Here is a 12899-nt window from a genome sequence, read left to right as displayed (position 1 = left end):
AACCACACAAACAAGCCTGCATAATAATGAGCTAGCATCATGATGACAGGACCAATCTACACATATCAGTACAAACCTTGGATGTAACTGGGCTAACTGCCCTAATTTGCATGAGCTGGATAAAGAATTAAGACACAATGGTGTGCTGTCTTCAAAAACCCATCTCACATGCAATGACACCCATAGGCTCAAATCAAAAGAATGAAAAATAATCTACCAAGCAAATGGAAAAAAGAAAATGGCAGGGGTTGCAGTCCTAATTTCAGACAAAACAGAGTTTAAACCAACAAAGATTAAAATAAAAGTACAACAAGGACATTACACAATGGGAAAGCGTTCAATTAAACAAGAAGACCTAACTATCCTAAATACATATGTACCCAACAAAGGAGCACCCAGGTTCAGAAAGCAAGTTCTTAGAGACCTTCAACGAGACGTAGAGATCCACACAATAATAGTGGGGAACTTCAACACCCCACTGTCAATATTAGATAGGTCGCTGAGGTGGAAAATTAACAAAGATATTCAGGACCTAAACTCAGCACTGGATCAAATGGATCTGATCAACATCTACAAAACTCTCCACCCAAAAAACAACAAAATATGCGTTCTTCTGATTGCCACATGGCAATTACATTAAAATTGACCTCACAACTGGACATAAAACAATCTTCAGCAAATGAAAAAGAAAAGCAAAAAAACAAAACAAACAAACAAAAAAAACCCTGAAATTATAACAACGACTGTCTTGGACCACATCACAATAAATTTAGAAATCAAAGCTAAGAAAATCATTCAAATTCATATAATTACATGAAAATTAAATAACTTGCTCCTTAATGACTTTTGGATAAATAATGAAATTAAGGCAGAAATCAAGAAGTTATTTGAAACTAAGGAGAGCAAAGATACAACATACCAGACTCTCTGCTAAAGCATTGTTGAGAGAAATTCATAGCACTAAATGCCAATATCATAAAGTTAGAAAGATCTCAAATTAACATTAAGACATGAAAAAAACACTTAGATCAATGAGTCCAGGAGTTGGCTGTTTGAAAGAATTAATAAAATAGATGGACCACTAGCTAGACTAATAAAGAAGAGAGAAGAGTCAAATAAACACAATTAGAAATGACAAAGGGGATATTACCACTGACCTTGTAGAAATACAAGTAACCACAAGAGAATATTATGAACAACTCTATGCACACCAACTAGAAAACCTAAAAGAGATGGATACATTCCTGGACACATATGCCCTCCCACTACTGAACCAGGAAAATTGAATCCCTAAACAGACCAATAATGAGCTCCAAAATTAAATCAGTAATAAATAGCCTACCAACCAAAAAACATCCAAGACCAGACAGATTCACAGCCAAATTCTACCAGATGTATAAAGAACGCTGGTACCATTCTTATTGAAATTATTTCAAAAAATTAAGGAGGAAGGACTCCTGCTGAACTTATTCTGTTAGGCCAGCATTACCCTGACACCAAAACCTGGCAGACACAATAACAACAAAAAAAGAAAACTTCAGGCCCATGTCCTTGCTGAACATTGATGCAAAAATCCTCAACAAAACACAAGCAAACCAAATCCCACAGCACATCAAAAAGGTTATCCATCACATCAAGTAAGCTTTATCTATGGGATGCAAGGTTGGTTCAACATTGCAAATCAATAAATGTGATTCATCACATAAATAGAACTAAAGACAAAAGCCACATGACTATCCCAATAGATGCAGAAAAAGCTTTCAATAAAATTCATTACCACTTCATGTTAAAATTTTTCAATAAACTAGAATAAGGTATTGAAGGAACATACCTCAAAATAATAATTGTCATCTATGATGAATCAATGGCCCACATATTGAATAGACAAAAACTGGATGCATTCCCCTGGAAAACTGTCACAAGAAAAACATGCCTGCTGTCACCACTTCTATTTGATGTAGTATTGGAAGTCCTGACCAGAGCAACTGGACAAGAGAAAGAAATAAGGGGCATCTACATAGAAAAAGATGAAGTCAAACTATCTCTGTTTGCAGATGACATAATTCTATATCTAGAAAGCCCCACAGTCTTGGTCCAAAAGATCCTTAAGCTGATAAACAACTTCAGCAAGGCCTGAGGATACAAAATTAACAAACAAAAATCACTAGCACTTCTATACACCAACAACAGTCAAGCTGAGAGCCAAATCAGGAACCGAATCCCGTTCACAATTTCCAGAAAAATAATAAAATATCTAGGAATATAGCTAACCCGGGAGGTAAAAGATCTCTACAATGAGAACTACAAAACACCACTCAAAAAAATCAGACATGACACAAACATATGGAAAAATATTCCGTGCTTGCTGAAAGAAAGAATCAATAGTTAAAATGGTCATACTGCCCAAAGCAATTTACTTATTCAACGCTTACCAACCTACCAACCTATCAATTATATTATTCACAGAACTGGAAAAAAACTATTTTAAAATTTGTATACAACCACAAAAGAGCACGAATAACCAAGACAATTCTAAGCAAAAAGAAACAAAGCTTTCCCCAAAGCTTTAACCCAAACAGCATGATATTGTTAAAAAACAAACACGTAGACCAAAGGAACAGAATAAAGAGCTCAGAAATAAGGCCCCAGACCTACAACCATCTGATCTTTGATAAAGTTGACAAAAACAAGCAATAGGGAAAGGACACTGTATTCAATAAATGGTGCTGGGATAACTGGCTAGCTACATGCGGAAGATTGAAACTGGACTCCTTTCTTACACCATACAAAACTAAATTCAAGATAGATTAAATAATTAAATGTAAAACCCAAAACTATAAAATCCCTGGAAGACAACCTAGTTAATGCCATTCTGGACATAGGACCTGGAAAAAGTTGCATGATGAAGACGCCAAAAGAAATTGCATTGAAACCAAAAATTAATAAATGGGATTTGATTACATTAAAGAGCTTCTTCCACAACAAAAGAAATTATCATCAGAGGGAACATACAACCTACAGAATGGGAAAAATGTTTGCAAACTATGCATCTGACAAAGGTCTAATATCCAGCATCTATAAGAAATTTAAACAAATTTAAAAGAGAAAAACAACCCCATTAAAGAATGAGCAAAGAAGACGAATAGACACTTCTCAAAAGAAGACATACATGTGGCTAATAAGCATATGAAAAAATAGCTCGATATCACTGATTATTAGGGAAATGCAAATCAAAACCACAATGAGATACCATTTCAGTCAAAAAATAACAAATGCTGGAGAAGTTGTGGGAAAACAGGAATGCTTATGCACTGTGGGAGTGTAAATTAGTTCAACTATTGTGGAAAGCACTGTGCCATTCCTTAGAGATAAAAACAGAACTACCATTCAACACAGCAATCCCATTACTGGATGTATACCCAAAGGAATATCAATTGTTCTATCATAAAGACATATGTACTGTATATTCATTGCAGCACTATTCACAATAGCAAAACCATGAAATATCCTAAATGCCTATCCATGGGAGACTGGATTAAAAAAATGTGGTACATTTATACCATGGAATACTATGCAGTCATAAAAAAAAGAATGAGATCATGTTCTTTGCAGGAACAAAGATGGAACTGGAAGCCATTATCCTTAGCAAACTTATGCAGGCACAGAAAAGCAAATATGACATGTTCTCACTTATAAGTGGGAGGTTAATGATGACAACACATGGACACATAGAGGGAAACAACACACTGGATCCTATTGGAAGGTGGAGGTAGGAGGAGGGAGAGGGTAAGGAAAAATACCTAATGAATTCTGGGCTTAATACCTTGGTGATGAAATGATCTGTACAATAAACCCCAATGACATGAGTTTACCTGTATAATAAACCTGCACATATATCACTAAATTTAAAATAAAAATTTAAAAACAGCATCAATTTTACAATCTTTTCCAGAAAAGAGAAAAGGAGGTAATACTTTTTAAGATGTCAGTGTTGCCCTGATACCAAAACCAGAAAGAGATAAAATAAAAAACACCGGTAATAGCAAATGCTGGTGAGGATGTGGAGAAACTGGATGTCTTTTCTTACACATTGTTTATAGAGATGTGAAATGGCACAGTGACTCTGGAAAATAGTTTGGAAACTTCTTCAACAAACAAAACATACACTTACCATGGGACCCAGCAACTGTACTCTTGGGCATTCACTGCAAAGAAATGGCAATTAATGGTAGTTCATAGCAGCTTTGTTTGTAGTAGCCAGAAGCTGGAATAAATTTAAATGACTCTCAAAGGGTGAATGGCTAAACAAAACATGGTACATTTATACCATAGAATAATACTACTCCACAATTAAAAGGGACCAACCATCAACATACAGAACTTAGATGGCTCTCAATGGCAGTGTGCTGAGAACAACAACAAAAAAAAGCAGTCTCAAAGGATCATACAATGTCTAATTTAATTTACATTACATTCTTGGAACGACAAAATTATGGAGATAGAAAATAGACTGTGGTTGTAAGAGGGTAGCAATCATGGGTGGGAGGTGCTAAGAGTGTTAACTAAAATGAAATGGAACAAGAGAGATCTTTGTGATGATGGAATCACTCTGTATCTCAGTTGTGATAGTTTGACAGTGGTTATGCAGATCTACTCATGTGATAAAACAATATAGTATTACACACATAAACGCAAACATATTTTACTACTGACATTTACCTGAGTATATTATTGAACTACAATTATGAAAGATGTAACTATTGGAGAAAGTGGGTGAAGGGAATTCAAGACCTCTCTGGAGTATATTTAAAACTTCCTATGACTCTATATGTCTGACAAATAGAAAACTAAAAATGTAAATAAGTAAATAACCTAAAAATATATAAATAGATGCATAGAGTGATAGAGTATTGATGACTTGTGGAAAAATTTAAAGTGGTTTAATATATACTCAGAGCTTCTGAAGGAAAAGAGTGAGGACAGAAAAAAAATTGAAGAATAATTACCAAAACACATTCAAATGTAGCGAAAACTATAACCCCATAGATTCAACAAGTTCAATGAACCATCATATACAAATGTCATAAGATCTACGAAAAAATACTAGATATATTCAATGATATTTTAAGGTCTCAGGATACAAGATCAATATACAATAAGCAAAATGTGTTTCTGTTTACTAGAAAGGACAACTAGAACATGCTATTTTCTTAGCATTGAAAAATATAAAATATGTAGAATTTGTACAAATTTTGCTCACTGAAACCTACAAAACAGTCCTGAAAAAAATTACAGATGACCTATATAAATGGAGATATATATCCTGACCATGAGTCTGGGGACTCAATACTTTTAAAATGTCAATGCATTGTAAGTAGATTTATAAATTTAACACGATGCCAATAAAAATTGAAAAATGATTTTTTATAGAAATTTGATTTTCTATAGAATTTAGAAAACCAGTTCTAAAAGTCATATGGAAATGCAAAAAACCTAAAATAGCCTAATAAGTGAAAAATAACAAAGCTGACAGATTAACACTACCTGATATCAATATATTACAAAGCTGCAGTAATGAAGAATATATAGTATAGGAGACAAGCTTGACAAATAAATTAATGGGACAGAATACGAAGTCCAAAAATAGGCTTCACATTTATGGATAACATATTTTCAAAGATGTAAAGGCAATTAAATGGAGAAATTATAGTTTTTTCATGAAATAGTATTAATTCAATCTCCATGTAAAAATGGTTAATTTCCATTCACATCACAGTCATAAATTAACCCAAAATGGGTCATAGATGTAAGTGTAAAACCTAGACTATAAAGTCACTAAAACAAAATGTAAGAGAAAATCTTTGTGATCAAGTGTTGGCAAATAATTCTCAGCTATAACATAAAAAATAAAACCAATAAAAATTGGTAAGTTTGACTTCCTCAAAATACACTATGATAGCACGAAAGGACAACCTGCTAACTGGGGAAAAATGCTAATCATATGTCCAATAAGATACTTGTATCCAGAATATAGAAATAATTTTAAAATTCAACGATAAGAAAGCATACAACCAGTAAATAAAATGGGCAAAATATTTGAATAAACACTTCCCCAAAAGGACAGATGGATGGCAAGTAAACAAATAAAAAGCTGCTCAACATCAAAAAGATGTAAATTAAAACTAGTATGTAACACACATCTATTAGCATGTTTACAGATTAAGACTGATCATAACAAGTGTTAGTGGGATTTGGAAAAACTAAAACTCATACACTGCTGATAAAATGGTACAACCACTTTGGAACAAAGTTTTATAGTTTCTTTAAAAGTTAAGCATTTACCTACCATCTGATCCAGCCATTTCACTCCTATGTATTTACCCAAGAGAAATGAAGACATATTTCCATACCAAGCCTCGTTCGTGAATGTTGGTACTGGCTTTATTTGTGAAAGCTTAAAACTGGAAACAACCCACGTGCTCAGCAACTGTTGCATTGTTAAATGATTAACAAAGAGTAGTGCATTCATCCAATGAAATACATCTCAGAAGTAAAAAGGAACCAATTATTGCTACACACTACAGTATAGATAAATCGCAAAATAATTATGCTGATTGAAATAAACCATGCAAATAAAAAAAAGAGAAAATGCTATGTGCTGCTGTCTATGTAAAATTCTAAAAGTTACCAATTATTGTATAGCGACAGAATGGAAATTAGTGGATTGCAAAGAAGCATAAGGAAACTTTCGAAGGTGATGGACAAGTTCATGATTTTTATTAGGGTGATGTTTTCACAGGCATATGTAAACATCAAAATCTATTTAACTGTACACTTTGAATATATGCAGATTATTGTGTGTCAATTATACTTTAATACAACTTTCAATAAAAGGGTAAATTAGCAGACTAAATATAATTGAAGAAAACTGTAGTAGAGGCCAGGCGAGGTGGCTCACATCTGTAATCACAGCACTTTGGGAGACCAAGACAGGTGGGTCATTAGGTCAGGAGTTCAAGACCAGCCTGGCCAAGATTCTGAAACCCCATCTCTACTAATAATACAAAAATTAGTGGGGAATGATGGCACACGCTTGTAGTCCCAGCTACTCATGAGGCTAAGGCAGGAGAATTGCTTAAACCCAGGAGACAGAGGTTGCAGTGAGCGGAGATCGCACCACTGCATTCCAGCATGGTGACAGAGCGAGACTCCGTCTCAAAAAAAAGAAAAAGAAAAACTGTAATAGAAAAAGAAAAGTTTTAATTATTCCATATATGAATTGATGTTTATAACAAGTTATGGGAAAATATATAATGATTTATAATTATCAATCAAATATAATATCAATGTCAATTATAAACAATAATAATAATAGAAAGCCTGTATGTCAGAGGGGTGGAGCAAGATGGCCGAATAGGAACAGCTCCCGTCTCCAACTCCCAGTGCCAGCGACACAGAAGACCGGTGATTTCTGCATTTTCAACTGAGGTACTGGGTTCATCTCACTAGGGAGTGCCAGACAATCGGTGCTGGACAGCTGCTGCAGCCCGACCAGCGAGAGCTGAAGCAGAGCGAGGCATCGCCTCACCTGGGAAGCGCAAGGGGGAAGGGAATCTCTTTTCCTACCCAGGGGAACTGAGACACACAACACCTGGAAAATCGGGTAACTGCCACCCCAATACTGCACTTCAAGCAAACGGGCACACCAGGAGATTGTATCCCACACCTGGCCGGGAGGGTCCCACGCCCACGGAGCCTCCCTCGTTGCTAGCACAGCAGTCTGTGATCTAACCGCAAGGCAGCAGCGAGGCTGGAGGAGGGGCGCCCACCATTGCTGAGGCTTACGTTGGTAAACAAAGCCACTGGGAAGCTCGAACTGGGTGGAGCCCGCAGCAACTCAAGGAAACCTGCCTGTCTCTGTAGACTCCACCTCTGGGGACAGGGCACAGATAACAACAAAAGCAGCAGAAACCTCTGCAGATGCAAACGACTCTGTCTGACAGCTTTGAAGAGAGCAGTGGATCTCCCAACACAGAGGTTGAGATCTGAGAAGGGAAAGACTGCCTGTTCAAGTGGGTCCCTGACCCCTGAGTAGCCTAACTGGGAGACATCCCCCACTAGGGGCAGTCTGACACCCCACACCTCACAGGGTGGAGTACACCCCTGAGAGGAAGCTTCCAAAGCAAGAATCAGACAGGTACACTCGCTGTTCAGCAATATTCTATCTTCTGCAGCCTCTGCTGCTGATACCCAGGCAAACAGGGTCTGGAGTGGACCTCAAGCAATCTCCAACAGACCTACAGCTGAGGGTCCTGACTGTTAGAAGGAAAACTATCAAACAGGAAGGACACCTACACCAAAACCCCATCAGTACATCACCATCATCAAAGACCAGAGGCAGATAAAACCACAAAGATGGGGAAAAAGCAGGGCAGAAAAGCTGGAAATTCAAAAAATAAGAGCGCATCTCCCCCGGCAAAGGAGCGCAGCTCATCGCCAGCAACGGATCAAAGCTGGACGGAGAATGACTTTGACGAGATGAGAGAAGGCTTCAGTCCATCAAACTTCTCAGAGCTGAAGGAGGAATTACATACCCAGCGTAAAGAAACTAAAAATCTTGGAAAAAAAAGTGGAAGAATTGATAGCTAGAGTAATTAATGCAGAGAAGGTCATAAACGAAATGAAAGAGATGAAAACCATGACACGAGAAATACGTGACAAATGCACAAGCTTCAGTAATCAACTTGATCAACTGGAAGAAAGAGTATCAACGATTGAGGATCAAATGAATGAAATGAAGGGAGAAGAGAAACCAAAAGAAAAAAGAAGAAAAAGAAATGAACAAAGCCTGCAAGAAGTATGGGATTATGTAAAAAGACCAAATCTACGTCTGATTGGGGTGCCTGAAAGTGAGGGGGAAAATGGAACCAAGTTGGAAAACACTCTTCAGGATATCATCCAGGAGAACTTCCCCAACCTAGTAGGGCAGGACAACATTCAAATCCAGGAAATACAGACAACGCCACAAAGATACTCCTCGAGAAGAGCAACTCCAAGACACATAATTGCCAGATTCACCAAAGTTGAAATGAAGGAAAAAATCTTAAGGGCAGCCAGAGAGAAAGGTCGGGTTACCCACAAAGGGAAGCTCATCAGACTAACAGCAGATCTCTCGGCAGAAACTCTACAAGCCAGAAGAGAGTGGGGGCCAATATTCAACATTCTTAAAGAAAAGAATTTTCAACCCAGAATTTCATATCCAGCCAAACTAAGTTTCATAAGTGAAGGAGAAATAAAATCCTTTACAGATAAGCAAATGCTTAGAGATTTTGTCACCACTAGGCCTGCCTTACAAGAGACCCTGAAGGAAGCACTAAACATGGAAAAAAACAACCGGTACCAGCCATTGCAAAAACATGCCAAAATGTAAAGACCATTGAGGCTAGGAAGAAACTGCATCAACTAACGAGCAAAATAACCAGTTAATATCATAATGGCAGGATCAAGTTCACACATAACAATCTTAACCTTAAATGTAAATGGACTAAATTCTCCAATTAAAAGATACAGACCAGACTGGCAAACTGGATAAAGAGTCAAGACCCATCAGTCTGGTGTATTCAGGAGACCCATCTCACATGCAGAGACATACATAGGCTCAAAATAAAGGGATGGAGGAAGATTTACCAAGCAAATGGAGAACAAAAAAAAGCAGGGGTTGCAATACTAGTCTCTGATAAAATAGACTTTAAACCATCAAAGATCAAAAGAGACAAAGAAGGCCATTACATAATGGTAAAGGGAACAATTCAACAGGAAGACCTAACTATCCTAAATATATATGCACCCATACAGGAGCACCCAAATTCATAAAGCAAGTCCTTAGAGACTTACAAAGAGACTTAGATTCCCATACAATAATAATGGGAGACTTCAACACTCCACTGTCAACATTAGACAGATCAACGAGACAGAAAGTTAACAAGGATATCCAGGAATTGAACTCAACTCTGCAGCAAGCAGACCTAATAGACATCTATAGAACTCTCCACCCCAAATCAACAGAATATACATTCTTCTCAGCACCACATTGCACTTATTCCAAAATTGACCACATAATTGGAAGTAAAGCACTCCTCAGCAAATGTACAAGAACAGAAATTATAACAAACTGTCTCTCAGACCACAGCGCAATCAATCAAGAACTCAAGACTAAGAAACTCAATCAAAACCGCTCAACTACATGGAAACTGAACAACCTGCTCCTGAATGACTACTGGGTACATAACGAAATGAAGGCAGAAACAAAGATGTTCTTTGAAACCAATGAGAACAAAGATACAACATACCAGAATCTCTGGGACACATTTAAAGCAGTGTGTAGAGGGAAATTTATAGCACTAAATGCCCACAAGAGAAAGCAGGAAAGATCTAAAATTGACACTCTAACATCACAATTAAAAGAACTAGAGAAGCAAGAGCAAACACATTCAAAAGCTAGCAGAAGGCAAGAAATAACTAAGATCAGAGCAGAACTGAAGGAGATAGAGACACAAAAAACCCTCCAAAAAATCAATGAATCCAGGAGTTGGTTTTTTGAAACGATCAACAAAATTGACAGACCATTAGGAAGACTAATAAAGAAGAAAAGAGAGAAGAATCAAATCGACGCAATTAAAAATGATAAAGGGGATACCACCACCAACTCCACAGAAATACAAACTACCATCAGAGAATACTATAAACACCTCTATGCAAATAAACTAGAAAATCTAGAAGAAATGGATAATTTCCTGGACACTTACACTCTTCCAAGACTAAACCAGGAAGAAGTTGAATCCCTGAATAGACCAATAGCAGGCTCTGAAATTGAGGCAATAATTAATAGCCTACCAACCAAAAAAAGTCCAGGACCAGATGGATTCACAGCTGAATTCTACCAGAGGTACAAGGAGGAGCTGGTACCATTCCTTCTGAAACTATTCCAATCAATAGAAAAAGAGGGAATCCTCCCTAACTCATTTTATGAGGCCAACATCATCCTGATACCAAAGCCTGGCAGAGACACAACCAAAAAAGAGAATTTTAGACCAATATCCCTGATGAACATCGATGCAAAATCCTCAATAAAATACTGGCAAACCGGATTCAGCAGCACATCAAAAAGCTTATCCACCATGATCAAGTGGGCTTCATCCCTGGGATGCAAGACTGGTTCAACATTCGCAAATCAATAAACATAATCCAGCATATAAACAGAACCAAAGACAAGAACCACATGATTATCTCAATAGATGCAGAAAAGGCTTTTGACAAAATTCAACAGCCCTTCATGCTAAAAACGCTCAATAAATTCGGTATTGATGGAACGTACCTCAAAATAATAAGAGCTATTTATGACAAACCCACAGCCAATATCATATTGAATGGGCAAAAACTGGAAAAATTCCCTTTGAAAACTGGCAGAAGACAGGGATGCCCTCTCTCACCACTCCTATTCAACATAGTGTTGGAAGTTCTGGCTAGGGCAATCAGGCAAGAGAAAGAAATAAAGGGTATTCAGTTAGGAAAAGAAGAAGTCAAATTGTCCCTCTTTGGAGATGACATGATTGTATATAGAAAACCCCATTGTCTCAGCCCAAAATCTCCTTAAGCTGATAAGAAACTTCAGCAAAGTCTCAGGATACAAAATTAACGTGCAAAAATCACAAGCATTTTTATACACCAGTAACAGAGAAACAGCGAGCCAAAACATGAATGCACTTCCATTCACAATCGCTTCAAAGAGAATAAAATATCTAGGAATCCAACTTACAAGGGATGTAAAGGACCTCTTCAAGGAGAACTACAAACCACTGCTCAGTGAAATAAAAGAGGACACAAACAAATGGATGAACATACCATGCTCATGGATAGGAAGAATCAATATCATGAAAATGGCCATACTGCCCAAGGTTATTTATAGATTCAATGCCATCCCCTACCAATGAGTTTCTTCACAGAATTGGAAAAAACTGCTTTAGAGTTCATATGGAACCAAAAAAGAGCCCGCATCTCCAAGACAATCCTAAGTCAAAAGAACAAAGCTGGAGGCATCATGCTACCTGACTTCAAACTATACTACAAGGCTAAAGTAACCAAAACAGCATGGTACTGGTACCAAAACAGAGATATAGACCAATGGAACAGAACAGAGTCCTCAGAAATAATACCACACATCTACAGCCATCTGATCTTTGACAAACCTGAGAGAAACAAGAAATGGGGAAAGGATTCCCTATTTAATAAATGGTGCTGGGAAAATTGGCTAGCCGTAAGTAGAAAGCTGAAACTGGATCCTTTCCTTACTCCTTATACGAAAATTAATTCAAGATGGATTAGAGACTTAAATGTTAGACCTAATACCATAAAAATCCTAGAAGAAAACCTAGGTAATACCATTCAGGACATAGGCATGGGTAAAGACTTCATGTCTAAAACACCAAAAGCAACGGCAGCAAAAGCCAAAATTGACAAATGGGATCTCAATAAACTAAAGAGCTTCTGCACAGCAAAAGAAACTATCATCAGAGTGAACAGGCAACCTACAGAATGGGAGAAAATTTTTGCAATCTACTCATCTGACAAAGGGCTAATATCCAGAACCTACAAAGAACTCAAAAAAATTTACAAGAAAAAAACAAACAACCCCATCAAAAAGTGGGCAAAGGATATGAACAGACATTTCTCAAAAGAAGACATTCATACAGCCAACAGACACATGAAAAAATGCTCATCATCACTGGCCATCAGAGAAATGCAAATCAAAACCACAATGAGATACCATCTCACACCAGTTAGAATGGCGATCATTAAAAAGTCAGGAAACAACAGGTGCTGGAGAGGATGTGGAGAAATAG

Source organism: Macaca nemestrina, chromosome 5 (genome assembly GCF_043159975.1).
Source record: "Macaca nemestrina isolate mMacNem1 chromosome 5, mMacNem.hap1, whole genome shotgun sequence".
Taxonomy (NCBI): domain Eukaryota; kingdom Metazoa; phylum Chordata; class Mammalia; order Primates; family Cercopithecidae; genus Macaca; species Macaca nemestrina.
The sequence above is the reverse complement of the archived record's forward strand: the minus strand, read 5'-3'. Positions refer to the sequence as shown.